Source organism: Zonotrichia leucophrys, chromosome 1, assembly GCF_028769735.1.
Source record: "Zonotrichia leucophrys gambelii isolate GWCS_2022_RI chromosome 1, RI_Zleu_2.0, whole genome shotgun sequence".
NCBI classification, from domain to species: Eukaryota; Metazoa; Chordata; class Aves; order Passeriformes; family Passerellidae; genus Zonotrichia; species Zonotrichia leucophrys.
This window is the reverse complement of record NC_088169.1, coordinates 90,607,785-90,616,603: the sequence shown is the minus strand read 5'-3', so window position 1 is coordinate 90,616,603 and position 8,819 is coordinate 90,607,785. Positions and strand designations below refer to the sequence as shown.

The following is an 8,819-nucleotide window of genomic DNA, read 5'->3' as shown; positions in this document are numbered from 1 at the left end:
TCAGCGCTCCCGAGCGGCGAAGACGGCCCCCTAGCGTTCTAAAATCCGGCCAATGAGAGGGGCCGGCCCGTTTGACCGACGTTTGCGCCTTCCAATAGGAGGGGCGCATAGCGGACCGGCTTCGCCTATCGAGAACTATCCGTGAGTCGCGAGGAGGGGGGCGGGCCCAGACGGCGGCGGGAGGCGGGGCCCTCTTTGAGTGGCGGCGCTAGGAGCCAATGGGTGCGGGCCGGGGGGGCGGGGGGGCCGGCGGGGCGGGGGGGCCGGGGGCCAATGAGGGGGCCCTGCGAGGCAGCGGCGGCCGCCTCTGAAAGTGCCGCGAGCCGGCGGCGCCCAGCGCGGGGAAGGGGAAGATGAGAGAGGTACCGGCGCTTCCGGGGTCAGCGCGCGGCCGGGGGCGGGGTCTGGGCGTGCTCCGCCCACCGGGGGCGGGGCGGGCGGGTGAGGGGCGGCGGGGGGCGAGGGGCTCCCGCGTCCCGGCAGGCAGGGAGAGCGCGTATTCCGGGAGGGGAGCGGAGCCGGCAGTCCTGGAGGGGGAACGGCTCGCACCCGCCGCCTCCCGGAGTTTTTTCGCCGTCTCGAAAAAGTTTGGGAGCCGGCGGGGCCACTCCCCTGAGGGTGCGCGCGGCCGGAGAGGGAGACTTGGCACCGACATTCCCCCCGCTTGTCCCCCCCCCGCGCTGCTCCTCCTCCTCCTCCTTCTCCAGCCGCGCAGCTGGGAAAAGTTGGCGGCGCTCGTTTGTGAACGAGGGTCGGGAAGGGAAGAGATGCCCAAGAACCATCTGGACACAATCCCGTACAGTGTGCTCCGGGAACGACCCCGCTCGAGCAGAGAGCTTGGGCCGTATGACCCAGTGTGGCCCCTTCCAACCTTGTCCAGCCTGTAATCCAGAGGTTCTGACAGGGCAGGTCGGGTTATCCTCCGGGAGAAAGGCAGTGCCAGCCCGGGATGCCCCGCGGGATGCGGGCTGAGAGCCGTCCTGGGCGGGAGCTGCTCGTCCTCCCGCACACACAGCTCAGCTGCTTGGGGTTTTTGGGGGTTTGGTTCGGTTTTGATGCCGTCCCCGAGGGCTCACGGAGCAAATCAGCTGTTGCCCGTTCTCCCTGCGGAGGCTCCGGCAGCGCCGTCCCGCCCGAGCGCATCGCGCGTCCCTCAGCGCTGCCGGAGCCGTCGGTGCCCGTCCTTCCCCCGGCGCCGGGCGGCTGCCGGTGCCCAGGGAACGGCGTCGTGAGGGGCTCGGCTTTCCTTGAGGGGCTCGGCTTTCCGTGAGGGGCTCGGCGGGCTTTCCGTGAGGGGCTCGGCGCTCGGCAGTCGGAGCGCAGGAAACAAAAATGGATTTGCAGGTTGAGGAGGAAACGGGCTGCCGCACCGCCCGTCGTGTTCCCAGACTTCGCCTCCTTTTGTAGCCGAGAAAGCCGGTGCTTCTCAGGTTAAAACCCCTCCTGTCAGCCTTGGAGCCCTCTGTGCTGAGTGGCAAATGGGAAATTGTGAGAAAGTAAGACTCGCTGTCCAATAAAGGAAATTAACGTGTAACTCCTGAAGCTCGCCTCTTCGAGCGGAGTAATTATTTTAGGAGGAAAACGTATCTCCATAGAAGCTGTTATTGTCTGCAGCTACTGGATCACAGTCCTGAAATCCGAGCGCCTTCCTGGGTCTTTCTGAATTCCTGGGATGTGCTCTCATACAGAAATGAAGTTTTTGGAATTTACGGGGCCGAGGTTGTGGAAATGCGGAACCATTTGGCATCTCTGAGTCTCGGAGTGCTTTGCGAGAACGAGTAACTCAAGACAAAAATAAATCTGTGATAGGAAAGTACTGTATCCTTCTCTTACACACACAAAAACCCCTCAGAGGCAAGAGCTCTTTCAGCTGTTCAGAGGATGCAATGAGGACACAGTATTAGAGCCCAGCGGGAGGATCCTTCCCTCCCCAGTGGAAAATGTGGTATTTGTGAAGTTGCAGTTTTCTGCAAGAAAGTTCCAGTTTTAAAAAAAAAAGTTACATTATTCTGACCGGAAAATTAAAGTGATGGTTCATGGCTACCTGCCTTGCAGACTTCTGTCAATTCTACTTTCTGTTTACAGAGAAAAAACACAGTTAATAAAATCTTCCCCTTAGAGACTTCCACCATTTTTTTTCTTTTTTTCCCCTGTTTTCCTATTTTTCCCCCTTTAAAAGAATTGCTTGGAATTTTTATTCCACAAAGGATGTGAGAGCTTTACTTCTTACTCTGAAATAGAACAAAATATTTTTTCGCAGCACAAAAATTCCAGTATTTGGCCAGCCTGATTCAAAACTTCTGGAAACTTGGGGCCAGATCTTTGGCTTGTACAAACTGGCTAGTTCCATTGTGTTTAGTCCACAGAGGATTTGGCCCTAGTTAATTAATGGTTCACTCGAGGTCATGCAGCGAGTTGATTTTTGAAGCTGGAAACTGAATCCAGAGCTGTTATTATTCATTCCTGTCATATATCTTGAAGTTTACTGTACAACATTATATTTTTCTTAGACAAGCTGGATTAATAAGAGGCAGAATCCATGAGGCTCTGATTGCAACTTTTCTTAAAAATCATGTTCTTAAAAAAATCTATTCAATCGTGATCTTACTAGAAAAGCGAGTAAATATGTTGTAATTAGTGCATAGGTGACAATGACTACCGAGGGAGAGAGAGGCCTGAAAAACTGCTTTTGTTATTTAAACCTTTCTTTCAAAGTACAAAAGCATTTGATTGGCACTTCACTGATTTAATAGTCCATTTGTAATGCAGGAAGAACATTACAGAAAATTTTAGCATTATTTTAAATCTCATCATTTAATCTGTAGGTGTTTTTTAAAAATCCTCATTTCTAGGAGAAGAAAACTTTCTGATAGCATGTAGAATCTGTGACTAGTCAGTTGTTAAAGATATGAATGCCTTGTGTCTTCCAAAATGAAATGGTTTATGAGTCTTAAATTGTATCCTGTTTGTTGTGGTAGCTCAGAAGTAAAATACAAGAAAAATCCTTCTGGCTGAGGATTTAATGTTTGGTCTTACTATGATGTAACATTAGGAATGGAACCTAAGCCCTCTGGTTTAAAATCAGGGTTGCCAGTGTTCGTATTAAAGTGAAAACCTGTTCAGATCCTGCACAGCAGCAGTACCAGATGTAGGAGATACCAGCTAGCCCATTCGATCATCTGGATTTACAGAGGTGGTCTTTTGCCTGTACTTGCATAAAGATGCATTGTGAAGGTCCATTTTTTTTCTGTTTTACACGGGGGGGTGATACAAAGGCCAGAAATCCAAACAGACTGGCTGCACACACCCCTTTCCCCCAATGTTACTGATTTTTCAGGGGATAATAAGATTTCATAAAGTTCAAAAAGGCTTGTTTCTGCATTCCAAACGTTTGAGGAGTGACTTCATTGCTAAAATGTTGTATGCTAGAAAGATTTTGAATTAAACAGCACTGAAATGACTTCCCAATGTCAAAAAGCAGTCAGTGACAGAGTTTGAGCAGACCTTCTGCCTCCCAGGCCACAGCTGCACCTATTGGCTTCATTGTCCCATCCCTCCTACGCACATGCATGCCTGGCATTGTTTTGGAAATACAGCAGAAACTTGATAATTCAAACTGATGACTCGGAGAGTCACTTGTGGAATTAATTTATTGGGTAAATTAATGACTAGATATGCAGGCAGATTTAAAAATAAATTTTAAAAAAGTTGGTGTGTCACAGTGTATGGTTTGTTACTTCAGTGTGATTTATTTGTCACTGCATGAATTGAGTATCCTGGAAAATATTTTGTTGAAAATTTTGTAAGTCTTAAATCTCAGCACGGTTCTGTTCTTGTTATGTAAATCTGTGAGGGGAATTGGGTTTCCAGCTCTTCAATGACGAGTTATAATTTGGGATTAGAAATTAATCCATAGCACCTATTTTGTGGCACAGGATTTATAGCATGCCTCAGAGGTTAAACCTTAGTATACTGATCTGTGCTGTAGGCTTATTTGATTTCGGCAGGGCTGCCTGCCTAAAACAAATGGGATTTGATCCTTGCTGGGTAACCTTGGTCAAATTCCAGGCGGCCCTCAAGACTTACTATTTCCATTTTGGTAGTAGAAAATAAGTGTGTTCTTTCTGTTGATTTTTCACAGGGCCTCAGTATTGTTCAGTATAGTTTGTCATGTGAGGCTGTAAATCCCCTCCAGCGAGGTGGAATTTTAGATTTGCGAACTGTTCCCAAATGATTGCATGTGTATCATGAAGGAGAAGGCAGTCCTCTAGCCAAGAATGGACAGAATTTACCGAGTTTAGCTCATTAAGATTCCAGAGTGACTGCAGATATTAATGTAGAAGATGCTATGGGGAAAAATAATTATTTTTAATTTGCTCAAAGTACCAAATTAATGTTAAGTAAGCAGAATTCATCTGTAATTGCCCAAGAAATCTTACCAGCAGTTTAGGCTCTCTGAAGAGGTATTGCAGAGAGTGTGCACAAATCATTACATTATTGATAAACAAACAAAAAAAAAAATACAGTGTCTCAAATTGGCAGCTTTTAGTGAACTTTGCTTGTTTTCCCTTACATAGGCATGCTGACCCTTGATCTTGGGTATCACAGCAACCCAAGCAAGTCAAAATTCAGTTCTTTAATTTTCATGAGCAGTATATTCACTGAGAGGAATCACTGAGAATCTCTGAAACAGAAGGAAATAGTTGCCATTGACTATTTTTCACAACCAGAGGTGATTTTGGAAGGTCTGTGTTGCTTTAGGAAGTCCCATGCTTGTGGCCTGAGTAGGGTGATCAGGAAATAAAAATATTCTGGTGTGTAGATAATTTTGTGCTTACTGATATAAATGGATCTCAGATTATACTCTGATTTTCCCAGATATTAATGAAAGATGCCTCAAGGAATACAGAAGAGGACATTTTGTTATCAAATTTCTTTGTAAAAGAAAGTTCTGATTTTGACTTTTTAACAGCTTATTCAAAGAAATAATTATTCCTTCATCATTCCATATTTTAAAAGACCAATATGGGGTCTAAGTGAGTTATTGTTTCTTATTTTCTTGAGAGCATATTGAAGACTGAGCACTTGTTTACTGGTCTGGGTTCCTGCCTTAAGACTTGGGCCTCATGAAGTTCTCTGCCACGAATAGCATATTTGACTTTAAGGAAAAATTGCTCACTCTTTGTTTCCTATCTGTGCAACAAGAATAATACCATGTGCTGTCATCATGAATATTTGCAAAGGTACGTACGTGGAGAATTCCAAAATGCAGCCATCGGGATTATAAATAATATCTAAAGTAATAATTTCAGATGGTAAGTGCCAGTTTTTCCATTGGCTGTTTGGTTTGACAATAAATGCCAGTGTCAGTAGTTTTATAAACTTTGGTGTAGTTATTCTGGGTTTACATCAGAAAACAGAAGGTGGCTTAGACATGAATTTCCTCTTTGAAATAACTGAAGTGACATCAGTGGAATTATACAGGAATGATTTTGGCATTGATACTGCTGAAAGACATAGTGCTCTCTGAGTGCTTTGGCCTCATACAAAGTGAGCTGTATTAGTAGTACCGGAGTTCAAAGCTCCTTTGGAATTGTTGTCTCCTCTTTACCATTTTAAGTTTTCAAGTACTGCAGCTTGCAGGTACTGTTTCTGGAAGAACTTCCAGGATTCAAAGCTGTGTGTCTCCTACCCCATAGTAATTGTGCACACAAATTGCATAATTTCCCATATGACTTTCAGCATATCCGCTTGACTAGAGCTTCAGAAAGTGGAAGTTTTAAAGCATTTTTGTAGCGAACTCCAGTCAGACATCTAGGCTGCTTTTCTTATACATAACACTTTCTATTTCCAGACACTGTAAATATTGGCCTTCAGAATAGCTTTGTGCAGTGTTTACCCACATCACTTTATGGAAGATGAAGAAAGCAGAAAATACCCACTGTTTCCAAAACTGGTGATAATTTTCAACTACTTGTATTTTTGAATGCATCTTTTGAGACCCTGAGGCTTTATTTCCACCAACACTGGTTCTGTACACTTCCCTCTCCCACTGGTGCTGGATCTAAGTTGCAGTCATTGAGCATAAGTACCTCAAGGTAGATATTAAACACTGTCAAAACTCTTGTAGAAGTTACAGCTTTTAGGTGCAGCAAAAACAAGGCAAAGTTCCGGGAAACAGGTTGGAAGTGCCTGAAGTTTGGGCCTCTAGAAAAACTGTCATTCTTCTCTATTTTTAAATGTACCAGAATGGAATTAGGGAGAAATGGCAGGTGCTGCTAGTCTTCTGTTAAAAGCAGCAATATCTGTTTTGCTAAGCAGTTTTCTGTTTCATAGTTGTAAAGTAAATAAATAAAATATTTGTGCTGTTTAAGTTGAGTTTAAATGTGGGTTCCAGATTGTCTCCAAAACAATTTGTAGGACTTCTCCCCATTGTAGTGTGTGAATAACACCCACTGAACTCAATGTAAGGGTTTTTATATCGTGTGGCTGAAAAGAAGAGTCCCTATTTATAGCATTCAAACGTTGGCAGGTGCAAGACTGGTGAGAAATGTTAGTCTCACACATACAAACTAGTTGTTTAGGAGAGACTTCTCCGTGGTGGGAGCTGCTCCTCGCTGGGCCGCTAGAATCAACAGCGTTGCTCAGTGGCTGAGCAACAGATCTTCTTGTTGAGATCAATCAGCTTGCATTTCCAGGAGGGTGTGTAACGAAGAAGGGCCTGATGGTGCTGATTGCAGTAATATACTTAGCTATGGCAGCCTTAGCTATTATTTATAGAAGTGCTAATTATATCAATAGAAATAGCAATATTAATACTGTTAAGTGTCAGAATCCACGCTTGACAGCATGAACTAAACACAGCTACTGTGAAACAAAGCAGCCAGCTTGTCTCCCTTGTCAAACCACCAATATGCATTTCAGGAAGAGTACACACCCACCTTAATTGCTTGGGGTCTCACCATTTTTGCTCATCTTGTTATATCACTATCATTTCAAGCTGAAAACTCACAAGACCGGCTGTTCCCATGAAGTGTAGACTGTATTCAAAGTCAGTCTGGAAAATTCAAACTGTGACTAAAAGTGTTACAGTGGATTCCAGTTTAAAGCTGTCAGCCTACAATGCTGGAGACTGCAAGTGTCTTGAAGTTCAGAATAGGACCCAAACTTTTTTTTTTTTAGTCTGTATCCTACCACTTCATGTTTATGACATAGTTGGTGAGGACTAACGTAGATTTCAGTACCCACAGTTACCTTCAGACTACGTTCCAGCCTGCCTTAATTGACATCTTTTAAAGGGCAGAAATCATATTACCAAAAAATAAACAAAACTAAAAGAAAACAAGAGCATATTGAGACTTATTGTCTGGCTGCTTTTTTAACATTTAAAATATGCTTGATTTCCTGTCACAGCTCTTGTTACATCTGCCTACCTCTTGTGACAGTGTTTTAGACTGACTTCCCACAGGAGCTTACAAATCAAGCAGGTTAATGTCTTCATTAAAACTGAATAACAGTTTACTTTGGGAAAAAACATATTAAATATTTCAGGATATTGAACACCAAACTACTATTAAGCTTTAACTAATGCATTTACTTTGCTGACACTTGCTCTCCGATGGGACGTGTAGCGCAAGTTAATGTCACTCGAAGTGATGTTTAAGACTTCATGAGAAAGTGTTTCCAACCCCTTCTAGATGATTTTACTCTAATTCTATCACTCTGTACTTGAGAAAAAGTTTTAAATAAGTTATTTCAGCAACTTGCCATCCTTATTTTGGAAGAGCACTGGGTATAAATGTCTCCTTTAGAGTTTTAAATAATCCTTTCTATGTCCTAGATACATGTGGTGCATTGTGTAAAGAGAGTGACAGGCTGTTGGCCTCTGGACATATAAAGAATGCCCTTAGTATGCTTTGCCTTTGGGAGGAAGATACAAGGATTGTTGCAAATAGGAAAGATTTGGGTTTTGTCACCCATGATTGCAATCTACCTTAAGGCATGACTGATTTAGTGGATCAGGGGGATAGAAATGCAGGCACATGGCCAGCAGGTCAAGGTTTCTCAGCTGGCAAGTGGAGATATTCTGCGTGGGCTGCTGTTACTGCAGAACTGTGGACTTGTGTCGTTCTCGCTCTCTTGCTCTCAAATGGTAGAATCCATTTGCAGGGATGCCATGTGGGACACAGGGGCATCCCATCAGTAATAGGAATGGGGTTTGTTTGGGTTTCTTTTGTTCATGTTGCACTGCAAATTCTGTTGGTGTAATTTGCTTTATCAGCTCTTTTGTTTTTGTTGGGATTTTTTTTGACCTCTTCATTTGGCAATCCTACAGTTTACTTATCTATTATCAGAGCTATGTCAGACAGTGATGCGTCATTCTTTCTGGATCCGACTGCAGCAGCATCCCAGTACATGATGCAATCAAACTGCATTCCTCCCCTGGCGGATTCAGACCAATCCTTTTGAAGTTTGTTAATGTATCCAAAATCAAAGCCACTTTCAGTTCTACGCTCCAAGAATACTGATACTTTGTTGTAACCCTTCCCATCGTAGGTCTGTAATAATACTGGAGTTCTTCTGACATCCATTTAAACTCTGTGAACAGGTGATCTGTGAGTAAATCTCCCTGAGGAGTTGCAAACTTTCTTGAATTATTTACATATACTGTAGGAATTCTGTCTTGCATTGCATACTGGGCTGATTGCATAGATGATACAATATGATGCAGATGGAAATGGAGGATGTGCCTAGAACATAAAGATGTGCCTTAGACTCATGAATATATTGCATAAAAATAATTCCTACTGTAATGCTTC

At 43.7% G+C, this 8,819-nt stretch overlaps 1 protein-coding gene across 5 annotated transcripts in view; it reads left to right on the top strand.

Annotated features, from left to right (window-relative positions):
* Positions 1–294: 294 nt before the first annotated feature.
* The window catches only part of ZBTB20 (zinc finger and BTB domain containing 20), a 473,346-nt gene continuing 464,821 nt past the window's right edge, over positions 295–8,819 (top strand). For 4 of the 5 annotated variants that reach the window (XR_010441560.1, XM_064722071.1, XM_064722062.1 and 1 more), the window contains exon 1: positions 295–362. The gene's annotated coding sequence lies outside the window, so the exon portion shown is untranslated. The remainder of the gene's footprint in view (positions 363–8,819) is intronic. The other variant, XM_064722030.1, reaches the window with a different exon arrangement.